Source organism: Trichechus manatus, unplaced genomic scaffold (assembly GCF_000243295.1).
Source record: "Trichechus manatus latirostris isolate Lorelei unplaced genomic scaffold, TriManLat1.0 scaffold00002, whole genome shotgun sequence".
Classification (NCBI taxonomy): Eukaryota; Metazoa; Chordata; class Mammalia; order Sirenia; family Trichechidae; genus Trichechus; species Trichechus manatus.
The window spans coordinates 35127220-35137984 of record NW_004443938.1 but is presented as its reverse complement, the minus strand read 5'-3'; the positions used below and the strand labels follow the sequence as shown (position 1 = coordinate 35137984).

Genomic DNA, 10765 nt, shown 5'->3' with positions numbered 1-10765 from the left:
GGTGGATTATGTTGATTGATTTTCTAATGTTGAACCATCCCTGCATACCTGGTATGAGTCCTACCTGGTCATGGTGTATTATTTTTTTGATATGATGCTGAATTCTATTGGCTGGAATTTTGTTGAGAATTTTTGCATCTATATTCATGAGAGGTATTGGTCTGTAATTTTTTTTTTGTGACGTCTTTGCCTGGATTTGGTATCAGGGTTATGCTGGTTTAATAGAATGAATTTGGAAGCATCCCTTCCTTTTCTGTGTTCTGAAATAATTTGAGTCGTACTGGTGTAAGCTCTTCTCTGTTTGGTCGAATTCTCCAGTGAAGCCATCTGGGACAGGGCTTTTTTTTGTTGGGAGTTTTTTTAAATTATGTTTTCAATCTCTTCTCTTGTTATGGGTCTGTTCAGATTTTCCACATCAATTTGTGATAATTTGGGTGGGTAGTGTGTTTCTAGAAATTTGTCTATTTCCTCTAGATTTTCAAATTTGTTGGAGTATAGTTTTTCATAATACTCTGTTATGATCCTTTTTATTTCAGTTGGATCTGTTGTAATGTCCCTCATTTCATTTCTTATTTGGGTTGTTTGTGTCCTTTCCTGTTTTTCTTTTGTCAGTTTGACTAGAGGTTTGTTGATTTTGTTGATCCTTCCAAAGAACCAACTTTTGGTTTTGTTGATTCTTTCTATTGTCTTTCTATTCTCTATTTCATTTATTTCTGCTCTGATCTTTATTATTTCTTTTCTTCTGGTGGCTGCATGCTTCTCTTGCTGTTCTCTTTCTATTTGTTTAAGTTGTGTAGTTAATGTTTTGATTCTGTCCCTTTCTTGCCTTAGTAACCCTGGACTCTAATTTTTATCTTCCTAGTCCTTGAGACTTCTGACAACTTTAGGTCACCACTTTCTGGCTCACTTCCGTGTATTTCTTTTCTCTCCAGGATCTTGGCCTTCAAGTTCTGGTTTCCCTGTTTGCTTTTGATGCCTTCAAATAGCTGCTTTAAAAAAAAAAAAAAAATCCAGTTTTTATAGTTTTTTCAACAGTAAGGTTTTTTCTGATACACGCTGCTGTATCATATCCAGAAACAAAAGTCCAATTATATCATGTTTTATCTTAGTTAGCCTGTCTAAAGGTTTATAAATTTTGTTGATCTTTTCAAAGAGCCAGATTTTGTCTTAATTTTCTCTATTAATTTCCTGTTTTCAAATTCATTGATTTTTGCTCTAATTTTTATTATTTCTTTTTTTTTTTTCCCTGCTTACTGTAAATTTAATTTGCTCTTCTTTTTCAAGCTTCCTAAGGTGGAAGCTTATAGGATTGATTTTTTATCATTCTTTTATTTTTTAATACATTATTTTATTCAGATAGCAGTCTGATCACACACAGTCCAAGAACACTCATAGTGAACCAAATATAATCAGATATTAAAGATTGGTCTTCAAACATCATAGCCAATGATGGCACACTTGCCTATGATCTCACTAATATAAAACCACATCCACATCTCAGTGGTGACTAAACCATTCAGCAGAGCTTCCTTTACTGTGAACTATTTGAAGCTACCAGTTTGAGCATTATTGAGTTTTTTTTTTCAGTCTCTGAATATCTGTAGAGATCTCAGCAGGGGTTAGAGGAACCAGCTCCACCTTGGCATGGTGCCAAGATATGGCCACTGGAGGCTTCAGGTAAGTCACAGCAGCATTTACCATTGCAGCAGCCTTTTTCCATGAGGTTACAGGCAAATTGGGCCATGGTTCTAGGATGGAAAGCCCATTGCCCATAACAGCCAGCTGAATGTCACTCCTGGGAAGGACTCACTGTAGGACCAGGTCTTTCGTCTTTTCTATTCAATGCTATAAACTTCATTCTAAGTACTACTTGACTTTCACTGCACTCCACAAATTTTGATAAGTTGTGTTTTCATTATCATTAGTTCAAAATATTTTTAAATATTTCTTGAGATTTCTTCCTTGACTCATGTATTATTTAGAAATGTATTGTTTAATCTTTGAATATTTTTGAGATTTTCTATCTGTCTGTTACTGATTTCCAGTTTAATTCCATTGTGGTCTGAGAGCATACTTTGAAGGATTTCTATTCTTTTAAATTTGTAAGGTGTTTTATGGCCCAGAATGTAGTCTATCTTGGTAAATATTCCATGTGACCTTGAGAAGAATGTGTATTCTGCTGTTGGATGGTCTTCGCTGTGAGGCAATTGTGAGGCTCCTGGAGGTAAAACTCATGAAAATGCTGAGGCCTCCTTAAGGCTGGGTCTTCAGGAGGTTTTATCTCTCAAGCTAGTCCATCCTCAGTCTCAGTCAATTACCGTTTAAGTATTCCTACCAATGCTGGGCGTCCGAGAAATTTAGGCTTCCAGTAAGCTGTAATTTTTTCTATCTGCCTGCATCTCCAGTTTTTGGGGTGGTGATTTACCCCGTGACCTCAATTCTCTGATGCATCTAAGAAGAGTTGTTGATTTTCAGCTTTTTTCTTGTTATAAAGACAGGAGCGATGACTTTCAAACTCTTTACATGTCAGACAGACATTATAAATCTATATCATATTATTAAAAAAAAAACAAACCCGTTGCCATCAAGTCGATTCCAACTCACAGCGACCCTACAGGACAGAGCAGAACTGCCCCACAGGGTTTTCAAGGAGCGGCTGGTGGATTCGAACTATTGACTTTTTGTTAGCAGCTGAGGTCTTAACCACTGCACACTAGTGCATATTAATTGTTAATAAAATAGAAGATTAATTTTGCAAACAGAAGAATCTTTTTTCAGTGTAAATAATTCTTAATTCTCTCTATTTGTACCATCTTTTTAATTTTTCCTTAAATAAATTTTGCTTTAAATTCATTTCCTTAAGGAAATAAAAGTATCCTTAAATGGAACTGGAGGACATTATGCTGAGCAAAATAAGTCAATCACAAAAGGACAAATATTGTATGAGGCTACTACTGTAAAAACTCACGAAAAGGTTTACACACCAAAAGAAACAATCTTTGATGGTTAGTTACTATGGATGGGAGGGGTTTGGGGCGGGAAATACTAAACAGACAATAGATAAGTGATAACTCTGGTGAAGGACAAGACAGTACACAATACTGGGGAAGCCAGCACAACCGGTACAAGGCAAGGTCATGGAAGCTCCATAGACACATCCAAACTGCCTGAGGGACCGAATTACTGGGCTAAAGGCTGTGGGGACCATGGTCTTGGGGAACATCTAGCTCAACTGGCATAACATAGTTTATACAGAAAATGTTCTACATTCTACCTTGGTGAGTAGCGTCTGGGCTCTTACAAGCCTGTAAGCAGCCATCTAAGATTCTCCACTGGTCTCACCCCTTCAGGAGCAAGGGAGAATGAAGAAAACAAGATTCAAGGGAAAGATTAGTCCAAAGGAGTAATGGACCACAACTACCACAGCCTCCACCAGACTTAGTCCAGTACAACTAGATGGTGCCCAGCTACCACCACTGACTACTCTGACAGGGATCACAACAGAGGGTCCTGGACAGAGCTGGAGAAAAATGTAGAACAAAATTCTAACTCACAACAAAAGACCAGACTTACTGGCCTGACAAAGACTGGAGAGACCCTGAGAGTATGGCCCCCGGACACCCTTTTAGCTCAGTAATGAAGTCACTCCTGAGGTTCACCCTTCAGCCAATGATTAGACAGCCCCATAAAACAAAACGAGACTGATGGGGCACAACAGCCCAGGGACAAGGACTAGAAGGTAGGAGGGGACAGGAAAACCGGTAATAGGGAAACCAAGGTCGAGAAGGGAGAGTGTTGACATGTCGTGGGGTTGTTAACCAATGTCATAAAACAATATGTGTACTAACTGTTTAATGAGAAACTATTTGTTCTCTAAACCTTCATCTAAAGTACAATAAAAAAAAATTTTTAAATCACAAAATTAAAAAAGTACTTAAATAAACTGTATTTTACACAATCTACTTAAAATACTTTAAATATACCCATTTGTTATTTAAAATGCTCAATATAATAAGTGAGTTTATGAAAATTAGAAAAAAATATAAAATTAAATTACTTTTTTTAACCTAGCCTCAATTTTGTACAAAATCAATTTATAATCCAAAAAATATGCTCCTTTTACTTTCAGATTGTCCTAGTGCATATTTTGGTTAAACTTCATTCATGTATATTGAAAATAAGTTTTCTTCAATATATTGTGGATTTGGCATCAGAGTAAGTAGAAAGATCAGTGATTTGAACATCAGGTAAAAATAATTGGAAAGAGAGATTTAAGCTGGAAATATGACTTAGTATCATCAACCTAGGTGGTCAGGACCTAAGGCTACAGAAAATTTCTAGATATTATGAGATTTGGAAATTTTGCTGGATTCGGACTGCTTCCTAAATGTTCATAAATAGGGTCCTCCACACTTGCAGGGAAGCCTTCTACACCTTCTTAGTTACCTCTCCTTCTCCCAAACTTATGGTCTCCTATCTGTTCACATTTCCTCTTACACTCAACAAATGACTTTGTTTCACAAGGAAAACAAGCTACCAGATGTAGGTCCCATAAATGCCTATTCCCACATCAACAAACTCATCTGTGGCTTGGCCTTCATCCACAAACTATGCCAGTAATTCTGGGTCATCTTTCCCATCTTCTTAGGAAACTTGTTTCACCCATGAAGCTTGCTTTCTCCTGCCTCCACCTTTTATGATTCTATTCTTTCCCCATCAAAAGAGTCCTTTAATTTTAAATATCACTTTGGTCTTTTTTTTTTTTTTTTTAATTTCAGACCTCTACTCATTAGTTATGGAGTCCCTGGGTGGAGCACACGGTCAAGTGCTTGATTACTAGCTGAAAGGATGGCAATTCAAACCCACTCAGAGGTGTCTCAGAAGGCAGGCATGGCGATTTGCTTACGAAAAGTCACAGCCTTGACAACTCTATGGAGCAGTTCTACTCTGCATACATGGGGTCTCTATGAATCAGAACCGACTCAATGGCAACTAACAATAACAACAACAACTCATTAGAGGATGATGACATTAACTAGTCTCTTACACCAAAAATTACTCTTTTTAGAAATTAAGTGCAGAAGAATCAACAATATCAGAATGCAACACATATATTCTAAGAGCTGTCCATATTGTGGCAAATATTGCTGACAACTGAGTTGAGCCACAGCTGGTGGAGGGGATGTTATGAATATATTCATTAGTTAGGAACTGGCCATGTGTTCTTCTCTTCACTGGGTCTCATTTGATTTTCTGGATGTGATCTTAATTATATCAGAAGAGTTAATATTTTATAGTTTAATTTTATGTTAATATAATTTACACTTAAAGGGCAGTTCTACTCTGTTCTATCGGGTCGCTATGAGTCAGAATCGACTGGACAACAGGTTTGGTTTTTTTGGTTTTATGAAGTGAAGTTTATGAAAATTTTATCCAGTGTTGTCAAAACCAGCAAGACTTTCCAGCAAGTTTTGGGTATGAGTTAACAACTTTCAGTGTGTTTTTGGATTAGGCATAATTATCAGGCATTTTTTGAATTTGCGATAATTGCAAATTATAATCAAACGTACAAATTACCCTTTAAAAGTTCATTTTACTATTAGAAGAAATAATAATAATGATGTGTGAAAAATATAGAAGCATATTCTGATTCAGCTGCCAGATCTAGACAAGTAAACAGTGATAGCATTAGAATGTTTTTCTAATCAACAAATTTCTTTATTTGAATTGCAGTCCAAAAAGAAAAAAGAAGTACAAGCTATTTAACAGATATTAAGTATAGCTTGTCAAATGCTCAAAATCCATTCAATGTGTATTGTTATGATATTCTTGCAAATGAAAGCTTAAAATCTTTCCCCAAAGCCTCCAAAACTTGGAAATACAGCAAGCCATGCTTTTTTATAAGACCCTCAAGTATTTTCAAAGAAAGACATAAAGTTGTCAACACTATTTCTGAGTTTTTTTATGTCAGTTAACGAGAAAGCAGGATTGTATTTAGTTGCATATGTGTGGCAAAAGAGAAAATTACTCACATAGTTGCTGAATAAAATTATTCTTCTTGGCATACATGGATATAGTGAATATGACTCTTGATAATAAATTAGCTGAGAAATTTAAAACTATACTTCCAAGTGATAATACATTCTCTTAACAAATTTGTAGTTCTACAGATCATACAGAATATAATTAGTAGTTATTACACAGATATAGGCAGATGTAGATTTCATGATTCAACCTTATGAGAACACTGATATTTCAAGCTGCTAACACTTTTTATGCCAAATATATATGACACGATGATTCTTATAAAGGAATTGTGTTGTTTAAATTTAACCTAACACATAACTGGATTAAGTAACTTGATGGAACTGGAAAAGTACATTATTTGAAAAACATTTAAACTAGAAAATTGCAATAGAATAGCAAATGATGCAGAAGTACATATGACCAGGAAATATAGCAGAGTAATTTAAAATATTGTTAGAGGCTTCTATTTACATTAGTATTTGGAATCACTGATTACATGTTGTAAAGATTAGGCATGCTAAGAATTCTGCTGAATCTATTGAATTTGAAAACAATAATAATGACAGTTGTTTGATTTCATTAAGACAACCTTCACTTTTTGATATGTTTTCATCAGAGACTGGAGGTGTGGCTGAAACTGGTGATTGTCTACCAAATCCTCCAACTCTCTGACACAAGAACAGAGTTGTGGCTGGGCACCAGGGCCTAAGAGACTACATTTTACCCAAGTGTATCTCTGTGACCACACCTTCATCAATGGAACGTAGGAGAAGGGATTTGTGCCACTTCCACATCTGAGGCCTGGGCTCATCTACTTTCTCTTTCCCTTCCTATGAGCTAGAACACACCGTGTTCAGGGTACAGATGGGAACAACCTTCTGCAGGAAAGTGGAGGAGGAGGATATAAGGTACCTGGTCCCTGACTGATCTCCTGGAACTGTTGTACCAACCTAGACCTAGACCACTGACAAAGGATTTAATTTAAGCAAGAAATAGACATCTATGTTCTGTAAACCACTGTATTGTTGGGTCTTTGTTAAAGCAGTTTAGCCTTTCCTTGAACTAATTTATGTATGCATTTTATCATACTGCCTTAGTCATCTAGTGCTGCTATAACAGAAATATCACAACCGGATGGCTTTAACAAAGAGAAATTTATTCTCTCACAGTCTAGGAAGCTAAAAGTCCAAATTCGGGGTGCCAGCTCCAGGGGAAGGCTTTCTCTCTCTGTGGGCTCTGGGGGAAGGTCCTTGTCATCAACCTTCCCCAGTCGAGGAGCTTCTCAGCACAGAGGCCCTGGGTCCAAAGGACACGCTCTTCTCCTTGCTCTTGTTTCTTCATCATATGAGGTCCCTATGTCTCTCTGCTTGCGTCTTGCTTTTATATCTCAGAAGAGATTGATTTAAAACACAAGTTAATCTTATAGATTGAGTCCTGCCTCATTAACATAACTGCCTCTAATCCTGTCTCATTAACATCATAGAGATAGGATTTACAACACATAAGAAAATCACATCAGATGACAAAATGGTGGACAATCACACAATACTGGGAAGCATGGCCTAGCCAAGTTGACACATATTTTTTGGGGGACACAATTCAATCCATAACACATACTGAAGTTATTGATTGTTACTCCTTAAATTACATGAGCTCAGAAATGGGATTCACATTTTTCTGTGTGAAAAGCAATCTCATTTGGGCTAATAGTTTTGAAGATGATATTTCAGCAACAAAATCGGCATATATAACTGATATTTTTGACATTTTTAATTAACTAAACTTGGATCTGCAAGGAAAAAGTAACAATACATTTCAAAATATTGAGTATATCCAACAGTTGCAAAATACATTTTAAGGAATCACTATGGTTACCATATCTTCTTGACATTTTTGCAACACATGAAGAGAACATATTAACAAAACACTTCAAAATGGAATAAAATTAAGGGTATTAATCATATCGCAAGTATCTGTTGCAAACTTCAATCATTATTTCCAAAAGAGAAAGGACAATGAAATGTTAAGGAAGAACATTTGGATAAGAGATCAATTTGTGTTTTCAAAATCTTGAATCCATATGTGAATTAAAGTTGATGCCCAAAGAAGAAAACTAATTACCACTGCTTTGTTACTCAAATACACTGAAGAATGATTATAACTTTTGTCTCAGTCATCTAGTGCTGCTCCAACAGAAATACCACAAGTGGATGGTTTTAACAGAGAGAAATTTATTGTCTTCACAGTCCAGTAGGCTACAAGTCCAAATTCAGGGCATCAGCTCCAGGAAAAGGCTCTCTCTCTGTGTCGGCTCTGGAGAAGTCCTTGTGATGCCTCAGTCTTTCCTTGGTCTGGGAGCATCTCAGCACAGGAACCTCAGGTCCAAAGGACGTGCTCTGCTCCCAGCACTGCTTTCTTGGTGGTGTGAGGTTCCCATGTGTCTCTGCTCGCTTCTCTCTTTTATATCTCAAAAGAGATTGCATTAAGACACTAATCTTGTCAGCCTCATCAGTAAAACCTCATCACAGTGATAGAATTTATAACACATGAGGAGATCACATATAATCTCATCATAGTGGTAGAGTTTACAACACATAAGGAAATCACATCAGATTACACAATCATACAATACTAGGAATCACGACCTAGCCAAGTTGCTACCCACATTTTTGGGGGGACACAATTCAATCCATGACAACTTTATTACCATTTTAGGTTAAGATAAAAGAAGAATTTCAAGTGCTTAGTAGAGTGTATTGTTAACAGCATCCACAACTTACATGTATGAACCAGAATTTTTAACCAACATAAATGAAGACAATTGGAAGAAAATGTAGCATTGTTCTCATGTGCTCTAGCCTGGAATGAACTTAGAAACAAGTAAGCATGTCTGCTGCAATGAATAAAGTTATATTTAATAGTAACTCCATTACAGTTAACAGTAAGTAATGTTTTACAAATAAAACTTTTGTTTCAGTTTTTTAACCTATCTATACATGTATCTGGAGCCCTGGTGCCACAGTAATTAAGAGCTTGGCTGCTAAGCAAAAGGTTGGCAGTTGGAATCTACCAGCCGCTCCTTGGAAACCCTATGGGGCAGTTCTACTCTGTCCTATAGGGTTGCTATGAATTGGAATCAACTCAGCGGCAATGGGTTTTTTAGTTTATACATGCAGCTATGTGTATACTGGGTGGTGATTACAGAATATATTTTCCATTGTGAGTTGTAGTAAGAAAAAATATGGTGTTTTAATGGTACTATTTTCACTTTTCCACCACACTTCTGTTAGTTTGTTGTACTGTGGTGGCTTGTGTGTTGTTGAGATGCTGGAAGCTCTACCGCCGGTATTTCAAATACCAGTGTGGTCACCCTTGGTGAGCAGGTTTCACCAGGGCTTCCAGACTAAGACAGACTAGGAAGAAGGACCTGGCATTCTACTTCTGAAAAAACTGGGCAATGAAAACCTTATGAATAGCAGCAGAACATTGTCTGATATAGCGCTGGAAGATGAGCCCCTCACGTTGGAAGGCACTCAAAATACAAGTGGGAAAAGCTGCCTCCTCAATGTAGAGTCAACCTTAATGAAGTGGATGGAGTCAGGCTTTCAGGACCTTCATTTGCTGATGTGACACAACTCAAAATGAGAAGAAATAGCTGCAAACATCCGTTAATAATCAGAACATGGAATGTACGAAGTATGAATCTAGGAAAATTGGAAGTTGTCAAAATGAAATGGAACACATAAAAATTGATATCCTAGACACTAGCGAGCTGAAATGTACTAGTGTTGGCCATTTTGAATCAGACAATCATATGGTCTGCTATGCTGGGAATGACAAATTGAAGAGGAATGGCCTCGCATTCATCATCAAAAAGTACATTACAAGATCTATCCTGAAGTACAATGCTGTCAGTGACAAGATAACATCCATACACCTAAAAGGAAGGCTAATTAATACTACTGTTATTCAAATTTATGCACCAACCACTAATGCCAAAGATGAGGAAATTGAAGATTTTTACCAACTTCTGCAGTCTGAAATTGATCAACCCTGCAGTCAAGATGCATTGATAATTACTGATGATTGGAATGTGAAAGTTGGAAACAAAGAAGAACGATCAGGAGTTGGAAAATATGGCCTTGGTGATAAAAAGAATGCTGGAGATCGCATGATAGAATTTTGCAAGATCAATGACTTATTCATTGCAAATACCTTTTTCCAACAACATAAATGGCAAGTATACACGTGGACCTCGCCAGATGGAATACACAGGAATCAAATTGACTACATCTGTGGAAAGAGACAACGGAAAAGCCCAATGTCATCTGTCAGAACAAGAGCAGGGGCCAATGGTGGAACAGACCATCAACTGATCATATACAAGTTCAAGCTGAAACTGAAGAAAATTAAAACAAGTCCATGAGAGCCAAAGTATGATCTTGAGTATATCCCACCTGAATTTGGAGACCATCTCAAGAATAGATTTGACGCATTGAACACTAATGACTGAAGACCAGATGACTTTTGGGAAGACATCAAGGACATCATAAATGAAGAAAGCAAAAGGTCATTAAAAACACAAGAAAGAAAGAAAAGACCAAAATGGATGTCACAAAAGACTCTGAAAGTTACTCTTGAACATAGAGCAGCTAAAGCGAATGGAAGAAATGATGAAGTAAAAGAGTGAACAAAAGATTTCAAAGGGCAGTTCAAGAAGACAACGTAAAATATTATA

At 36.8% G+C, this 10765-nt stretch overlaps 1 pseudogene; it reads right to left on the bottom strand.

The window, feature by feature from the left end:
- Positions 1 to 1430: 1430 nt before the first annotated feature.
- LOC101344580 (ATP synthase subunit g, mitochondrial pseudogene) lies at positions 1431 to 1744 on the bottom strand (annotated as a pseudogene).
- Between the last annotated feature and the right edge of the window lie 9021 nt (positions 1745 to 10765).